The sequence below is a fragment of the Cucumis melo genome, chromosome 8, assembly GCF_025177605.1.
Source record: "Cucumis melo cultivar AY chromosome 8, USDA_Cmelo_AY_1.0, whole genome shotgun sequence".
Classification (NCBI taxonomy): Eukaryota; Viridiplantae; Streptophyta; class Magnoliopsida; order Cucurbitales; family Cucurbitaceae; genus Cucumis; species Cucumis melo.
Window position 1 is genome coordinate 26,099,979 of NC_066864.1, and position 12,423 is coordinate 26,112,401.

At 34.5% G+C, this 12,423-nt stretch overlaps 1 pseudogene; it reads left to right on the top strand.

Annotated features, from left to right (window-relative positions):
* Positions 1 to 4,880: 4,880 nt before the first annotated feature.
* On the top strand, positions 4,881 to 5,360 carry LOC127150764 (uncharacterized; annotated as a pseudogene).
* Positions 5,361 to 12,423: the final 7,063 nt, after the last annotated feature.

Here is a 12,423-nt window from a genome sequence, read left to right on the forward strand (position 1 = left end):
ATCTAACTAATTCATACTAGGCCATGCCTTAGCATATTGATTCCCTGCCCCTCGGATCCTCTTGAAATGAGAAATGTTCTACTTTCGTTTCTATTATTTCATCTTGAACTATTCTCTTAGGTGAAACTCGTTAGCTTCTCAAATTCTTTGAACCTCTCATTCTCTTTCTCCTTGCTCGATTCTGATCCTTCTCGTTCTTGGAATTTATGTCCTAAAACTCGTACTTTGTTATTTGATTCAATAAAATTTATTATTGAATGCTATAATCTTAAAACCAATAAATTAAGGTCTCGAGGCTATTTTAATGAGTTTGTCAATGTACTTGAACTTTATGTAGAGACATAAACATGGATTAAGTTCGAGTTAATAGCCCAAATAGTCTATAGTGTATGAATAAGGTTGGGTGCCTTATTATGGAAAAACACTATAGATGCGGCCTGCTTCGTAGTTAGTACAAATAATGTAATCCTGAATCGTTCATGTAGAGACATAAGAGTGAGGGCATCCTTTAGTGGAATGACTCATTAGTTAACGAATGTTGATTAAGCTTGGTCTAAAAGAGTTTAGCCAGTTAATCTCGAATCATTGGAGCTCGTGATCTATAGGTCCATTAGGTTCCCTTACTAGTTCATATGGATTCAACTAAGAACAAGAATGTAGAAGTAACTCGAATTGTTCGAACTAAGAAAAGAGAGAGAAACTGACAAATATATAAGATATAAGTCGGTAGATAAAAACTTTAAGCTTTGTGTTTAAATATGATTTAAATAAATATGAATATAGATTCATATTTAGAAGATTGGAAAGTTTTGAAACTGTGAAAGTTGTAAAAGTCAACATGTTGATTTTTGACGTTAAAAATTAAAACTTTAACCGGAATTTATATTCAAATATGATTTGAATTTTAGAAAAATCAATGTAGATTCACACTCAGGAGGTTAGAATTAGTTAAGATGGGTAAAATAGCGAAAAGTCAAAAAATTGACTTTTGACTAAGAAAAGTCAAAGTTTGACTTTGACTTAATTGGTCAAATGACCAAATTGCCCCTTTGGCTAATTTCTTAATTAAAAGTTAGTGGGAAATATGACAGCTTATTGTGAATTAGAAGCCACTAATTTCATTAAATAGTTAATGGATTAATAAGGTGTTGAGATTATATGAAATAATTTGCATGAACTTTGCATGTAAGTTTAATATATAAACTTCTTATTACAGAATGAGAAGATGATGATCATTCATATAAAAACAACCTAAACGATAGACCTTTTTCCATCTTTCTCTCAAAAGATTGACTTCACAAAAATGAGTCCCACAACTCGGTTCTTAATCCTGAGATTAGTAGGTCAACTTAGTGGTTATCCGTTGCTTGTGATCTTTAGGCAGAGAAGTTTTCTGGAACGAAGAAGAAGTTGTGAACTACAAAGGTAAGCTCATCGTTTACCTTTTATACTCTTCGTTTAGGCCTATCTTGTAGTAATTGCATGTTAATTTCTAAATCGTTTAGATGCATATAGATTAAAGCTTGATCTTTTCTTCCGTTGCTGCATGCTCTCGTGTTTTTTTTTCTAGCATGTGATATCAAAGCATGTTTTTTTTTTACTCTATGCATATGGTGGGTTCTAACAAGTTATATGATAAATTGCTATGATTAAACTAAAATGGATTAGTTATGAATTTGGCTCTAAATTAAGTTGTTTATTTGCATTATTTATTGTAATTAACCCTGTTGGTGGCTTAATTTATTTTTTGCAAAGAGTCTGTAAGTTACTAGAGTCATTAAAGCTGAATTTAGGTTGTATTTCCTTCATTCGGGATGGAGAAGTGTTGTTTTGAAGCTCAGACCCGAGAAGAAATTGTTTCAGACCTATCGTTCACTATCTCAACGATCGCGTATGGTAAGCGCATCGCTTGTGCCAGTGGACGTCGCTCTTACCAGCTAAACGATTGCGTATGGTACGCGTATCATTTGAATAAGACCCCATCGTTTACTTGCTAAACGATCGCGTATGGTACACGCATCGTTTGCATAAGAATCGATCGTTTACCCGCTAAGCGATCGCGTAAAGTACGCGTATTGCTAGCACTTGAAGGATCCTTTACCAGCTCGGCGATCACGTAAGGTACGCGTGTTGCTAGCGCTTGAACGATCGTTTACCAGCTCGGCGATCGCGTAAGGTACGCGTAACGCTAGCACTTGAACGATCGTTTACATGCTTAGTGATTGCGTATGGTACGTGTATCGTTGGCACCTATAAACGGTTGTTCACCTAAAACCCTGTCGTTCACCCGCTTAGCGATTGCGTATGGTATGCGCATCGCTTATGCCCGTGAATACCATCTTTCTGCCCAACGATCGTGTAAAGATATCAAGCGGTTATTGTACTCCATCAAATTATTATTGTGATAATCTAGTTTTAACTTAATTTAGAGAGCCAAAATCAATCCATTTTAGGGTGTTTTTATTAATCTTGCATGTGATGTTTGATTTAATTATTACTAAAATTGTATGTGCATATTGTATGACATATAGTTTTAAAATCCGCTGCTGCATGCTCTTGTGTTTTTTTTCTAGCATGTGGTATCAGAGCATGTTTTGTTTTACTCATATGCATATGGTGGGTTCTTACAATTTATATGATAAATTGCTATATTTAAACTAAAATGGATTAGTTATGGATTTGGCTCTAAATTAAGTTGTTTATTTGCATTATTTATTGTAATTAGCCCTGTAGGTGGCTTAATTTATTTTTTGCAAAGAGTCTGTAATTTATTGGAGTCATTAGAGTTGAATTTAGGTTGTACTTGCTTCATTCGGGATGAAGAAGTGTTGTTTTGAAGCTCAGACCCGAGAAGAAATTGTTTCAGACCTATCGTTCACTATATCAAGGATCGCGTATTGTAAGCGCATCGCATGTGTCAGTGAACGTCACTCTTACTAACTAAATGATTGTGTATGGTAGTATCATTTGAATAAGACCCCATCGTTTACTTGCTAAACGATCGCGTATGGTACGCACATCGTTTGCATAAGAATTGATCATTTACCTACTAAGCGAGCGCATAAGGTACGCGTATTGCTAGCGCTTGAAGGATCGTTTACCAGCTCGACGATCACGTAAGGTACACGTGTTGCTAGTGCTTGAACGATCGTTTACTAGCTTTGCGATCGCGTAAGGTACGCGTAACGCTAGCGCTTGAACGATCATTTACATGCTTAGCGATCGTGTATGGTATGCGTATCATTGGCACCTATAAACAATCGCTCACCTAAAACCCTGTCGTTCACCCGCTTGGCGATTGTGTATGGTATGCACATCGCTTATGCCTGTGAATACCATCTTCCTACTCAACAATCGTGTAAAGAATATCAAGCGGTTATTGTACTCCATCAAATTATTATTGTAATAATCTAGTTTTAACTTAATTTAGAGAGCCAAAATCAATCCATTTTAGGGTGTTTTTATTAATCTTGCATGTGATGTATGATTTAATTATTACTAAAATTGTATGTGCATATTGTGTGACATATAGTTTTAAAATCCCACCATAGGTTAACATGTTCATGCATGTTGACAAAATAATATGGAAATTAATTAATATGATTAATTAGTTGTTAAAAGTTAAATTAATATGATTAATTTAAATATTAATTGGATTAATTTTATTAAATATGATTTAACAAAATTAATCAATTATTGATTTATTTAAAAGTTAAATAAATAAAAAATACCATAGTAATTGTTGAATTCCTAGATGAATGTTATAAGTTTATCTAAGAGTTTTATAAGTGTTATAAAATAAATTAGATTTTAAAATCTATAATAAAGATAAAGTGCATGTTCACTTAGGTTAATACCTTATCTTCCAAAATTAGATTTAGGTCGGTATCTTGTAAAACTAGGTTAAAAGAGGCACACCTAATTTGATCTTGTCAAAAAGTTAGATAAGATGACTAAGGAGTGGAGGTTTTTAAGTTGGTGGTTTACGGAACACCTCCTACCTGGAGATCGTAATCAGTTCTTGAGCCTAGTTAACCTAATTTTATGAGCACGCTGAGAGATGTAAGGTAATAAAATTGGTTTATCACCTAGACATCGTAGGTTAAAATCCACTATAAAAGTTATGCTTGGATGTTTTACCTAAATTTAGGATTTGTTTAAGTTAGCCTAAATAAAATCTTAAATAATTTACCCAAAATTTTTTTAGAACACTTCAGCTAGAGAAAAGTATTGTACTTTTAGCTCTAGCGTTCCTAAGAGTTTACACCATGACGTTCATGTAGGGCTTTGGGTCGTGCATAGGAGCGGACTCCCTTCGAAGAGTGTTTGTATGAGCTATGAACAAGGTGAACGGGGGAAGTAGTTCATAGTAAGTGGGGGAGGGATATATGACAATACATCCCACGGTCTCTTCCATTGGTTCGCACCGTGAGATTCTTATAATGCGCCTGCTTGTCTACCCTGGAGCGACGTACCTTCTGGAGGGTTGTATTATAAGATTCGGAATACCGCAAACTCCATATTTGGATAGGGTCTCTTAGATAAGTTTTTATATTGTCTCTCCACTTTCGGGAGCATAATGATTCTCATCTCTGAGGACCGAAAATGGAGGGTTACACTTACAAGAATTTTTAAAATAGTTAGTATATTCTTGCCCGAATTAACGATAACTAAATGCTAAGTAAATATAAGATATTTGTGAGTTAGCATTTGGTCAAGATTTTCTTGATTCAAAGAACGAGTAATCGGCTACCCCTCAGTAGAGGTTATTCTAAACCTTTGAAATATCGTTGCAAAACATAATAAAGGATATATTATTTTTGCTAAAAGATTTATTTATTAGATTATAGTTTCTAAACAAAGTATGTTTGTTTTTCAGCATGAATAGCTCGATAGTTCAATTGTTAGCTTCCAAAAAACTTAACGACGATAACTATGCGGCATGGAAATCAAATCTTAACACAATACTAGTAGTTGATGATTTAAGATTTGTCTTAACTGAGGAATGTCCTCAAACCCCTACCTCAAATTCAAACCAAACTAGTCGGAAAGCATATGATTGATGGATAAAGGCCAATGAGAAAGCTCGTGTCTACATCCTTCCTAGCATGTCTGATGTTTTAGCAAAGAAACATGAATCCTTAGCGACAACTAAAGAGATAATGGATTCATTAAAAGGAATGTTTGGGCAACCAGAATGGTCCCTAAGACACGAGGCAATTAAATATGTTTACACTAATTCAATGAAGGAGGGAACCTCTATTAGAGAACATGTCCTAGACATGATGATGCACTTCAATATTGCTGAAGTAAATGGTGGTGCCATCGATGAGGCTAATCAGGTTAGCTTTATCTTAGAGTCTCTTCCGAAGAGCTTCATACCATTTCAAATAAATGCGTCCTTGAACAAGATGGAGTTAAATCTAACGACCCTTCTAAATGAGCTCTAGTGTTTCCAAAATCTTACCAAGAATAAGGGAAAAGAAGTAGAAGCAAATGTTGCTACTACAAAAAGAAAATTCTCAAGATGATCGTCCTTTAAATCCAAAGCTGGACCATCAAAATCTAATCGAAAGATAAAAAAGAAGGGAAAGGGGAAGACTCCCAAACAGAACAAGAGTAAAAAGATTGCAGAAAAAGGTAAGTGTGACCACTATAGTGAAAATCGACATTGGTTAAGAAATTGCCCAAAATACCTTGCTCAGAAAAAGGCAGAGAAAGAAGCACAAGGTAAATATGATTTACTTGTTCTTGAAACATGTTTAGTGGAAAACGAAAATTCTATCTAGATATTAGATTTAGGAGCAACTAATCATGTTTGTTTCTCATTTTAGGAAAATAGTTCTTGGAAAAGGCTTTCTGAGGTCGAGATCACTCTCAAAGTTGGAACTAGAGAAATGGTCTCAGCTAAAACAGTGGAAAACTTGAAGTTGTTTTTTAATGATAGATACATCATGCTCAAGAATGTCTTGTATGCACCTCAAATGAAGAGAAATTTAATATCTATCTCTTGTATGTTAGAACATATGTACAAAATATCTTTTGAAATTAATGAAGTGTTCATTTTTCGAAAAGGTATTCATGTTTGTTCTGCTATACTTGAAAACAACTTATATAAGTTAAGATCAACACGAGAAAATTTTGTCTTAAATACTGAAATGTTTATAACAGCTGAAACTCAGAATAAAAGACAAAAAGTTTCTTCCAATGCCTTCTTATGGCACTTAAGACTTGGTCACATAAATCTCAATAGGATTGGGAGATTGGTTAAAAGTGGACTTCTAAGTCAGTTAGAAGATAACTCTTTACCTCCATGTGATTCCTGTCTTGAAGGAATAATGACCAAAAGATCTTAAAAGGTCTTAGAGCCAAAACACCTTTAGAGCTCGTACATTCGGACCTTTGTGGACTAATGAATGTCAAAGCTCGGAGAGGATACAAATATTTCATCAGTTTTATTGATGATTATTCAAGGTATGGTCATGTTTACCTAATTCAGAACAAGTTTGATTCTTTTGAAAAGTTCAAAGAATATAAGGCTGAAGTTGAAAATGAATAAGGTAAAACAATAAAGATACTTCGATCACATCGAGGAAGAGAGTATATGGACTTGCGATTCCAAGACTATTTGATAGAACATGAAATCCAATCACAACTCTCTGCACCTAGTACGCCTCATAAAGAAGAAACCGAACTTTGTTAGACATGGTTCGCTCTAAGATGAGTTTTGCTCTATTGTTCAGATTCTTTTTGGGGATATGCTTTAGAAACAGCTATCTATATTTTAAACAACGTTCCCTCTAAAGGTAGTTTAGGGTTGAAACACCTTATGAGCTATGGAAAGGGCGTAAAGGTAGTTTACGTCACTTTAGGATTTGGGGATGTCATGCACACGTGTTGGTGCAAAACCCTAAAAAGTTGGAACGTCGTTTAAAATTATGCCTATTTGTAGGTTATCCAAAAGAATCAAGAGGTGGTTTATTTTATGACCCTCAAGAAAATAAAGTATTTGTATCGACAAATGCTACATTCTTAGAGGAAGACCACATAAGAAATCATCAAATTCGTAGTAAACTAGTATTAGAAGAAATTTCCAAAAATACTATAGATAGACCTAGTTCATCCACTAAAGTAGTTGATAAAACTAGGAATATTGGTCAAACACATCCTTCTCAAGAGTTGGGAGAACCTTAACATAGTGAGAGGGTTGTATGACAGCCTGATTGCTATTTAGGTTTAAGTGAAACTTAAAACGTCATACATGATGATGGGATAGAGGATCCATTGACTTATAAACAGGCGATGAATGATGTGGATTGTGACGAATGGATCAAAGCCATGGACCTCGAAATGGAATCCATGTATTCCAATTCTATCTGGACTCTAGTAGATCAACCAAACGATGTAAAACCTATTGGTGGTAAATGGATCTACAAGAGAAAACGAGACTAAGCTGGTAAAGTACAGACTTTCAAAGCTCGACTAGTGGCAAAAAGTTACACACAAAAGGAGGGAATAGATTATGAAGAAACTTTCTCTCCTATTGCCATGATAAAGTCACTTAGAATACTCTTATCTATTGCCACTTTTTATGATTATGAAATTTGGCATATGGCTGTCAAGACAGCCTTTTTGAATGGAAATCTTGAAGAGAGTATCTATATGGTCCAACCAGAGGGGTTTATACAAAAGGGTTAAGATTAAAAGGTTTGTAAGCTTCAAAAATCTATTTATGGATTAAAATAAGCATCTAGATCCTGGAATATATGATTTGATACGATCAAATCTTATGGTTTTGAACAAAATGTTGATGAACCTTGTGTTTACAAAAGAATCATCAATTCTACTGTAGCATTATTAGTTCTGTATGTAGATGACATTCTACTCAGTGGGAATGATGTAGGTCATCTAGCTGATATTAAGAAATGGCTAGCTACACAATTCCAAATGAAAGATTTGGGAAATGTACAATATGCACAATATGTTCTGTATGTAGGTACGCAATTCCAAATGAAGTCATAAACGAGGAAAGCACATTCAACGAAAGTACCATCTTATCAGGGAAATCGTACATCGAGGAGACGTTACAGTAACACAAATCTCCTCCGAGCAAAACAGAGCTGATTTGTTTACAAAAGCTCTCACGACTAAAGTGTTTGAGAGCCACCTACATGGTTTAGGTCAGCGTGGTTTGTAAACTAGGACAAGTGGGAGATTTATTCGGATAATGCCCTAGTTTATTAATGTTTATTGTACTCATATATATACACTCTTCTCTCATTATAAAATTCTAACTTACTTGGAGTTTTAGTCCTTGGGAGTTTGTTGGAATTTGTGTCCTAAAACTTGTACTTTGTTATTTGATTCAATAAATTTTATTATTGAATGCCATAATCTTAAAACCAGTAAGTTAAGGTCCCAAGGCTATTTTACTGAGTTTGTCAAATACACTTGAAATTTATGTAGAGACATAAACATGGATTAAGTTCAAGTTAATAGCCCAAATAGTCTATAGTGTATGAATAAGGTTGGACGACTTATTTTGAATAAACACTATGGATGCGGCCCGCTCCGTAGTTAATACAAACGATGTAATCCTGAATCGTTCATGTAGAGACATAGGAGTGGGGGCATCCTATGTAAATGGTTTGCATAAGTCTGAAACCATAAAATAGTCACTTTTTGTTATAACACTGTAAACTATAAACTAACTACTTCAATTATGATGACCTAGGTAACTTGATCTTAATTCTGAGCTAACAATGAACTTCTGTTCATTCGGTAGTATCCTTAGATCTGCATAAGTGAGGGCAGCTCCCCATCGTTGGTCCAATAAACCTCCCATTTCAGGGATAAGACCGAGTGGATAGCTAGGGACATAGGGTGCATGATAGAATTCACTCCAACCCATTTCTGGGATAGTAGATAGGTTGTTCCCTTAAGGACTAAATCCTAGTCTTGAGCAAGGGAACCCACCTTCTCATTGGCCCGAGAAGGATTCAGGTTTATAGGTTGGACCTTAAACCAATTGTTCAATAGTGGATCGGTGGATCTTAAGGAGCAAGATGTAATCTCGGGGATAAAACGATATTTTGACCCAACCAAGATTAAGAACAACTTGTGAAGGATCAACTTACTCATCATGGTTATATGAGGTGGACAAAAATATATCTATAGTGAGGGGAGTGCAACTAAGAGTCTTTAGTGAATGACTCTTTAGTTAACGAATGTTGATTAAGCTTGGTCTAAAAGAGTAGCCAGTTAATCTCAAATCGTTGGAGCCCATGATCTATAGGTCCATTAGGTTCTCCTACTAGCTCATATGGATTCAACTAAGAACAATATAATGATGTAACTCAAATTGTTCGAATTAAGAAAAGAGGGAGAAACCGACAAATATATATGATATAAGTCGGTAGATATAAACTTTAAGCTTTGTGTTTAAATATGATTTAAATAAATATGAATATAGATTCATATTTAGAAGCTTGGAAAGTTTTGAAACGGTCAAAGTTATAAGAGGCAACTTGTTGACTTTTAACTTTGAGAAACAAAACTTTGATCGGATTTATATTCAAATATGATTTGAATTATAGAAAAATAAATGCGATACTCGGGAGGTTAGAATTAGTCAAGACGGAAAAAATAGTAAAATGTCAAAAAGTTGACTTTTGATTATGAAAAGTCAAAAAGTCGACTTTTAACTTTGACTTAATTGGTCAAAAGACCAAAATGCCCTTTTGACTAATTACTTAATTAATTAAAGTTAATGGGCATTGTGGCAGCCTATTGTGAAATAAAAGCCACTAATTCCATTAAGAGTTAATGGATTAATTAGGTGTTGAGAATGTATGAAATAATTTGCATACAATTTGCATGTAAAATTTCATATATAAACTTCTCATTACAGAATGAGAGAGGATGATGTTTTGCTGAAAAAATACCTAAACGATACACCTCCTTCATTTCTCTCTAAGTTTTACTTCACAAAACCGAGTCTCATAACTCCGTTCTTGGTTTTGAGCTTAGTAGGTCAACTTAGTGGTTGTCCTTGCTCGTGATATTCAGGCAAAGAAGAAGCTTTGGATCGAAGAAGAAGTTCAGAGCTATAAAAGGTAAGTTCATCGTTTACCTCTTATGCTCTTCGTTTAGGTCCATCGCATAGCACATGCATGTTAACTTCTAAATCGTTTAGATGCATATAGAGTAAAGTATGATCTTTATTATTTCAATATTCTTATATCCAAACTTACTTTCCTCCTGTCATATCCAAAATCATCATACATTCAAACTTGTAGACCAATAAAACCACTTTTCTCTAGCACCAATTATGCAAATATATTTTATTAAGGTGCTTCCATTATTTCAAATTCTATCCAACCCATTTTCATTATACCCTCTCCAATTTCTTCCGTTTAGACAGATGAGTTTCTTCGCCAATCATCTAGAAACTTGTAGAAACAAAAAAACCATATACCAACGAATATCCAGTTCCGAAATTTTGTTTCCACACAAAATTGCGCCAACAATGAAAAATTAAATTCGAAATTCACTTGTCCTATTGCTTCTTGGTTCGATCGTATTCGTCCCTATCGATCCTACTTGTTGGTCAAGCTCAACATCCTTTCCTCCTCACATACATAACCACTAAACACAACGGACCCAAAGATTGTTTATCATCCAACATACTTACCAATATCTTGCTTATGTCCATTACAATGCAACTTCTCTCTAGCATTATTTATGCAAAGACCTTTAATTCGTGTGCTTCCTTATCTAGAATTCTTCCAAACAACTTTTCATCACCACTTCAATTATTCCTTTTTGATTTGTGAGTTTGTCCACCGATTCTCCAAAAACTAATAAAACTCAAAACCATATACCAATTAATCTCCAATTTGAATAAACTTAGTGTTCAAAGGCAATTGTCTTTTTCCTTTTCTAGTACATAATCTCTAATTTTATCTTATAATATCAATCTCTATGGCAAACCATTGATACTTTCAAAAGTAGTTTATGTGCATTATCTTAACACTTCATCTACTTTTCTAATCTTTCATCCAAAGAATGACAAGAACTCTTCAATAGAAAAGCTAATCCAAACTGACGAAGGCTAAAGTGTGTGCAAAGTGTGATGCAAACCGTTAAGGTCGTCTTAGTGTACTCCGTATGCCACAAAATCGAATCAAAAGAGACAAAGTTAAGAGTAAAGTTGTAAATTCAAAGAGAGAGTTCAAGTAAAGGAAGTTCTTACTGTTATCTCCAGTCAAAAAGAATTTATAAAATCCTTTACTTTTTACTGTAGAAAGTGGAAGTAAAGGGTTGAACCCAAGGGATTCTGGAGGAATAGGTGTTCTAATTGAAAACTAAACAAATCTCAACCAAGTGGTTAGATGGTCAAACGAAGCAATAAAAGGAGTGCGCAAGAGTGTAAAGAGATAGAGACCTTGGTAGAATCGGCGAGATATCCTTGTCTAGGGTTCTTGACTTAGTTCTAGTGTGATTATTCCCTTCGAAGTGACAACAAAGCTTTATTGAATGTGTACTCTTCACATAAAACTTCTAGTTTCATCGTGGCTAGACAAGGAGTTCCTAACTCATGGTTTAACTGCATAAGAAAGTGATGGCCGTCTTTAACTTCTAAAAAGCTTCCTATCATTTTCAAAAACTACCCAGGCAAGATTTAGACAAGTGCATCATAGGCACGTTCTAGTTAAGCAACAACGAAGATTAGCTAAGAAAAGGCATCCATGCCTTTATTCTTTTATACAATCAATGAAGCATTCACTAACAATCATACTTGGCATTCAAACAATCATATAAAAGTGGGTATGACTAAAAGAGGGGTATTAATATAAAAGAGAAACAGCAGCACATGTTTTCAGTACATCTTATCAAGTATGTACAAAATTCACAATATTCAGAAAATGGATAGCATGTGTTCTACTAGTATCTAAGCTATCAAAGTATGCATTTTCAACATATTCAAGATATTCAAATAGCAAACACAATCACAATCTTGAGCTCCATGCTCAAGGGTTGAGCAGATATGCTTTTCTAAGCTAGAAAGCAAAGTAGACATGGTATTTATTCTAAGAATAAAGCATTTGAGGCTAGGGCTCGAGGAAGTTCCTCCGTTAAGCAAACTTTAAATCATCTACAGATAGTATTGTATTGATTTCCAAGTCGAATAATTATTGCGTCGTTAAGTTTCTCAGAAGCTAAAAGCTATACTATTAAGCTATTCATGCTAAAAAATGACACATACTCTATTTAGTGAAAACTACAATCCTTTAAGAACCAATTATTTAGTAAATGTTAAGAACGTACCCATCATTATTAAATTTTGCAACGATATTTCAAAGGTTCAGAATAACCTCTACCGAAGGATAGTCAATTACTTCTCCTTTGAACCTAGACAAT